Below are 7,099 nucleotides of genomic sequence, written 5' to 3'. Positions count from 1 at the left end.
CAAAGCATCCACCCCTTCCCCCGGCGGACGTGATCCGCCTGGATGTTAGAGATGTGGCCACAGTCGTTTTGTGCGAGAGAGTGTGAAGAGAGCAACCCCAGCAAGCAACCATGTAGGCTCATCCTGGCTATGTATATAGTGGAGCGGTTTCCTTTTCTCTCCATATGAACCTATTTATATTGCGTTCGTGCCACTGAAGAAAAAAACTTTATTTATAAATGACGCGGCACCGTTCATGGGTGGTTCCCGATCCTCCATTATTTATAAGTGGGTAACTACTACTAGACGCGTCAAATTATCACGCGAGTTGCATCATCTTACAGAAATGAGCTCCACCATGTCACATGTGTGGTTGGGGAAGACGCAAAAGACGCAAAGAGTGCTACTAGTACTACGTGCGTGGGTGCGTGCACCTCTTCTCTTCGAGCATGGTTATTAAAAGTACTAGATCATTGATGGCGCGCGTTGCCGCACCCGTCTATTTATACAATAAATATACAGCCCCATGAAACATATTAAATTTTGCATAAACATAAATGCATATTAGTTAGTAATCAAGGAAAATATCACAGGTACAAACTGGCTTCGCTATGACAACATATGAAACAACATACACTTAGTAAATATAGAGTATTTTCAAGACAAATAATAAGCAGCAGCACAAACAAACATGTAGTTGTTGACTTCAATTGTCATAGTAGATTTTATACATGGTGCATTGATGAAATCTTCAGACCTCCAAATGCAACATAATGCGCGGCAACCAAGAAGAATTAGGCGAGCCTGATGCACCTGGTCATTTGTAACAAGTGAGCATTAATTATACATGGACTGCCACATGTATAAAATGGGGGAAATGCCTTCAAGAAAAAGTGAGCATGTAAAACTTAAATTAGATGTTGATGTAACTGAAGCAGGAGGTTTACCTCAAGTGAGTTGTAGAAACAATTAATAGGCATTGCAATACCTTCTGAAGCAAACTCAACAGATTTTGTAATGAAACAAAACATATATCACTCAGATTTGAGATGAACTTTGAGGAAAGGATTGTACTATCAATATTAAGCAAACATCACATCTTACTACCAAAAATTGGAGATATTATGAAGGTCAGATGAACATAAGGTTCAGAACCTATGAAAATAACTTAGATTGACATTAAAATCATCCAAGAAACAACCAAAATGTTTCCGTGGATAGCTAAAAAATATGCCGAAAACGAGAAGAAATTCCTTCGGAACCTCTTTAGTTTTTTAGATAATTGAGATGTACCAAAATACCTGTTCTGGAGTTGCTGAACAAATCAAATAATTTAATTACTGGCCCCTCTTCACTACATAATTGCATTGCTAACTCATAGTTACCAGAAGAAATGGAAGGGGCAACATGGGAGGCTTTGATGAAACCTGAGATCTATAACAGGCGAGCCTCATAAGCAAATAACCAATTTCAAGATTAACAAACAAAGAAGGCCAACCATGAATCAATATGTCCTACCATGTATGCACCAACAGATTCTCCGGCCAGTCCTAAGCAAAAATTGTGACAGGAGAGAACTCAGGGCTCAAGCATAGGAACTTTTGTGAATTTATCCAATGATGGCCGATGCATTCATAGGCGGAGCAGGCTGATCTTCTAGCTTTCTTTCACCATCGATGGCTGGGTGACCCTGAGGCACCTCTGATGGACTCTCTCCTTTGTGTCCGCAGCCAACATTCATGCCTTTGATTGGCTACACCACAACCACCACATAATTTCAATTTTTTGCAACATAAAAAATTGAGATATGGTATGAAAAATAATAATTACAAAAACTGAACTAAAATTTGAAAATCTAACTAAGTAAATTTCCAAGTATGTCATTTTTTCTCGGATGAACATTTTAACATATACATGCCCAAGACATAGAGAGATCTAAAACAGGGGCAAGAAACACATCCATGGAGTTGAATAAAATAGTTAAGCATACATCCATTATGTCTTCAAACCAGTGCCAGCAAGCACATCACCAATAGGAGTACATGTACATTTAGTGACCTGGCCATTAGCTATTGGAAATCGAAAACTATATAGGATTCCTTCAGCCAATCGAGTAGAACCAGTTGCCACTTCGTACACTAACACCACCTGCATCAAATTGGGAAGAAACTATAACAAAAGTCAGAACCCATAATTAACTGGGCAAAAGATGGGAGGAACATAGGAAGAAGGGTGAATCTGAGGCAAGGGAGAAGTCAACCAAATTGAACTGAGCACGAATAATAACAATATCTAAGGCATTGATTCCGTATGTACAGGTGGCCATGAGTGATTGAGTTGATGAGCATCAGCTACAAGCCTACAACTGAAACCAAAACTTCTATGTGCACAGTCACACCCAAACATAAGCGTTCTGGAAACATAGTACATAATCTGAACCACAAAACTACACGCAGACATACTCATTCCGGTCGACCATCTTTACTTAAACATGCCACTACTTCCACACATACAATTGCTGTATCATGAACTAATCAAGGGCGGCCAGCGCAACCCCCATGACAACCCGTGGTATATCCACCTCAGAACATCCAATTTGTGTATGTAATCACAAGCCTGTAGCAGCAAGTCACGGTGAACTCAGTGAAAACCTGGGAATCAAAGAATTGGGGTTAGAAGTATTCCTAAATTCTTTTTTTTATGGAGTAGAAGTGTTTCTACATTCCCTGGAGAAAGAATTGAGTTAAGAGGGTAGGTAGGAGGGAGCGGAGACAGGCATAGCTCACAAGATGGAGTGGTGACCTAAGCATCAACGATGTCTGTCGGAGACTGTCATAGAATTAAGAAGCCAAAGAGGGGAGTGGGGAACGAACAGCGACACGGGAGAGCCTATATAGACGCGCGTGGAGTGAAGTAGGAACACACAGCCGACATAGTAACTGACTTGCAATAATCGTCCTTCGGCGAGTTAGCGTATATCAATCACCATTAAAGGTGTGTAGCAAGAGCGATTTATTTTCTCAATATAGCGAGTCGACTCCAATCGACAGGAGATGATTCGTTGCAATCCGTGATACATCTTCTGAAGGTCCCTTTTTGCCATCTTCAAACTTGTTGTCCCTATCTTGTCCATACTTTGTATAGGTCCGCCATCTAATCATGTACATTTACCCTGATCATTTTTACACACAAATGACTTAATTCGTTTCGCCAGATACAACAGACCAAAGCAAGTTATAATTAAACTTGTAATCAAGAAAAACATCTAGAATTACAATTAGATGCCCGATGCAACACAAGCTAAAAAAGACTTTCAGAACCAATCTGTAGTACTGATGATCCTTGCAGTGCAATCTGTGTTGGATATCATGAAGCAAAATACCTAAGTAGTACTCTACTGTCTACATGATAGAGGCGTTCTCCTCCTGTCCTCCTACTTTCTCCTCCTCACGCATCTAGGGGAAGATATGGTTGATGTAGGGCGGAAGCGGAGGCTCTCTTGAACAGCAGCGTGGCTGAGACACTGGTTGAATCGGCATGTAGCCGGCAAGATGACCAGTTGCATCACTCGAGGTCGAGATCGTGCAAGGTCGATGTTCCTCAAGGACGAGATCAGGGGAGCCCTAATGCCTGCGTGATATGGAGCAATAGATTGCAATTGGCAAGCCTGCTATTTCCCCCAATTTAAATCCAACCCTCACGTCCTCATCCTCTCATCTCCTCTTCCACCAACACGGATACCAGATCGAGAGTAACTGAACCTATCAAAAATAGGGGATGCATGGAAGGGGGAGAGACACATACCAGTAGAGGATTGACCTAAGATCGCTGGTGAGATTTTCTGCCTAGATCACAGGAACATCCGATGTCGCCATCGCCATGATCGCTATTTTTTCGTGCGAGATTTGGAGTTTGTAGCGATCCGGGCGGCTCGACTTCGACAGAGATGTGCTAATTGGCGACTCATTCCAGCGTCAAGCGGATGGTTGCCATTTTCCATCATCTCTCTCTCTCTCTCTGTACGGCAGTGACCTCACCCGGCGATCCACATCTCAAGGCCTAGCCGAGATTGGGAGGTGGATAGAGAGCCGTATCGCGACTGTCCGTTTGGCATCGAACGTCAACCCGCATCAATGACAAGAGACCTCCAATTTTGTTACGAGAATAGCGGCCCACACAGGAGGTGCATCGCACGGCCAGTAACGACCAGTGTATGCCATCAGACGCCCAAAATTGATGGAGGCATGAGAGAGCTGGAAAAGTGTTCGGTTATAATGTTTCTAAATAGCCCATTATTGTACCACACGGTTATTATACATGGGCAAAGAGTATAGGCAGTAATAATGACTAATAAGCCGTCAAATCACGAGGCCCACCTTTCTCTATGTTTGACTGAGGAAGTAGCCATCATTTCGCTCCTCGTTGAATATCCATCTGCTGCTACCTCCGCAAATAAATAAAAATCTGCTTCTACCTCCGTAGCATGGTTAATAATATAGCCATGTCAATCACGACGTAGAAATATCATTCACTGATACAATATGGCTGGATCTAAGGCTGGTGATTTTTTTTACTTTGTCTCTTTCTCTTTTTGTCTCATTTACTCATTTTACATAGGAGCACGTGTAGAGGATGGCTATTCCTTCCGATGGGACTTCTTCATGGGGTTTAAGACCAAGCAGCTCCGAATGATACCCGCTGCCCCCACTCTGAATCATGTCATCTATGATAGGGAGTACTCCCATTGCAACAATAAAGTCCACTAGGTCTAGCACGTCCTGTAAGAAGAGACTGTCACGCAAAGCATACATCTTGTTGCCTTCTTCCTCATACAGTACGTACCACTGGTACGTACTACTACTACTACTCGTTCTCCTATAAACATTCGCTTGGCATCTCCAAAATATTAACCTTGCGCTTGGCTCTTCGCCTCTTCGGGAAGTCGAGCAATAATGGTATTGCAGTATATATCGTTTTGGCTATCTGAGACCGGATGAACTGCTGCACGTCCACCACGTGGGCGAGGGTCGAGCGAGGGTCGAGGGGCGAGGGAGAGTGCGTACTATTACGTCTGTTTTAATATGGACTACATACGGAGCAAAATGAGTGAATATACACTCTAAAATACGTCTATATACATTAGTGTTTGGAGTATGTACTAGTAGTTCATATTGAAATCTACTAAAAGACATATATTTCAAACAATATGATAATCTCTCTAACCAAGGTAGGGACGAGGAGTAAATGGAGGGAGTAGTAAAAAAATTTCCTCGTCCTGCGAGCCACCGCGCCCGTGGGCAAGGCGGGCGTAAGGCGTAGTAAGCAAGCTTTACCTTGTCTTGCGAGCCACCGCGCCCGTGGGCGGGGGAGACGGCGTACTAAGCAAGCTTCTCCTCATTCTGTGAGTTGACGGGACACATCAAAAGTAATACGTATAGAGCATCTCTAGTGTATAGAGCCTTGCTTCTAAGGTAGGCCCCACATGGTTTGCCTCTTTTTAACATAACGCGGCAAGTTGCAATTTGTTTGTTCACCCGTGGTACACGATCCTCCATCAAGTGGACAACCAGTACACGTGTCAAATTACCACGTGGGCTGCCTTTTCGTATAGAAATGAGCTCCACCATGTACCCGTGCGGGTGTGGTTGGGAAAGAGATGGGAGTATGTGCGCGTGCGTGCACCTCTTCTCTTCGTGCACGTCCCCCACCTACGTGGGTGTGTGTGAGAGATACAAACCTAGACAGATGGCGTGTGCGTTCGTGAGTGTTTTTTGTTGGGGTATGTGATTTCGTGAATGTATTTGTGGGAATATGTGTCGATGATATCTCAAACAAAAATTTGGCACATGCAATGTGTGTGAAATAGAGGCCTATCTATATCATATATAGAGGGAGCGATCCACGAGAAGGGAGGGAGGGGTCATAGATATCGATAGAGTCGAAGAGAGGATCAAGTGGGTGGGTGCGAGATCGATGAAGAGAGCCATCGAAATTGTGTGTGTGCAAGTCAAAGATATAGGGCGACTGTGTTGGGGAACGTAGCAGAAATTCAAAATTTTCTACGCATCACCAAGATCAATCTATGGAGTAATCTAGCAACGAGGGGAAGGGGAGTGCATCTACATACCCTTGTAGATCGCGATGCGGAAGCGTTGCAAGAACGCGGATGAGGGAGTCGTACTCGTAGCGATTCAGATCGCGGTTGATTCCGATCTAAGCACCGAAGAACGGTGCCTCCGCGTTCAACACACGTGCAGCCCGATGACGTCTCCCACGCCTTGATCCAGCAAGGAGAGAGGGAGAGGTTGGGGAAGACTCCATCCAGCAGCAGCACGACGGCGTGGTGGTGATGAAGGAGCATGGCAATCCCGCAGGGCTTCGCCAAGCACCGCGAGAGAGGAGGAGGAGGGAGAGGGGTATGGCTGCGCCGAAAGAGAGACGTTCTCGTGTCTTGGGCAGCCCCAAACCTCAACTATATATAGGGGGGGCTGCGCCCCCTCTAGGGTTCCCACCCCCAAGGGATGGCGGCCAGCCCTAGATCCCATCTAGGGGGGCGGCCAAGGGGAGGAGAGGGGGGGCGCCACTAGGGTGGGCCTTAAGGCCCATCTGGACCTAGGGTTTGCCCCCTCCCACTCTCCCATGCGCCTTGGGCCTTGGTGGGGGGGCGCACCAGCCCACCTGGGGCTGGTCCCCTCCCACACTTGGCCCACGCAGCCTTCTGGGGCTGGTGGCCCCACTTGGTGGACCCCCGGGACCCTCCCGGTGGTCCCGGTACATTACCGATATCACCCGAAACTTTTCCGGTGACCAAAACAGGACTTCCTATATATAAATCTTTACCTCCAGACCATTCCGGAACTCCTCGTGACGTCCGGGATCTCATCCGGGACTCCGAACAACATTCGGTAACCACGTACATACTTTTCCATATAACCCTAGCGTCATCGAACCTTAAATGTGTAGACCCTACGGGTTCGGGAACCATGCAGACATGACCGAGACGTTCTCCGGTCAATAACCAACAGCGGGATCTGGATACCCATGTTGGCTCCCACATGTTCCACGATGATCTCATCGGATGAACCACGATGTCGGGGATTCAATCAATCCCGTATACAAT

At 45.5% G+C, this 7,099-nt stretch overlaps 1 long non-coding RNA gene across 1 annotated transcript; it reads right to left on the bottom strand.

The window, feature by feature from the left end:
• Nucleotides 1-533: 533 nt before the first annotated feature.
• On the bottom strand, nt 534-3,988 carry LOC120968070 (uncharacterized). Its single transcript, XR_006666260.2, has 3 exons — nt 3,784-3,988; nt 1,498-2,127; nt 534-1,413 (listed from the first exon to the last, which is right to left on the bottom strand). It is a non-coding gene; the product is annotated as an uncharacterized lncRNA (long non-coding RNA).
• Between the last annotated feature and the right edge of the window lie 3,111 nt (nt 3,989-7,099).

This window comes from Aegilops tauschii, chromosome 7, assembly GCF_002575655.3.
Source record: "Aegilops tauschii subsp. strangulata cultivar AL8/78 chromosome 7, Aet v6.0, whole genome shotgun sequence".
NCBI lineage: Eukaryota > Viridiplantae > Streptophyta > Magnoliopsida > Poales > Poaceae > Aegilops > Aegilops tauschii.
Note: the sequence above shows the minus strand (reverse complement) of the source record. Positions and strands in the feature narration are given on the sequence as shown.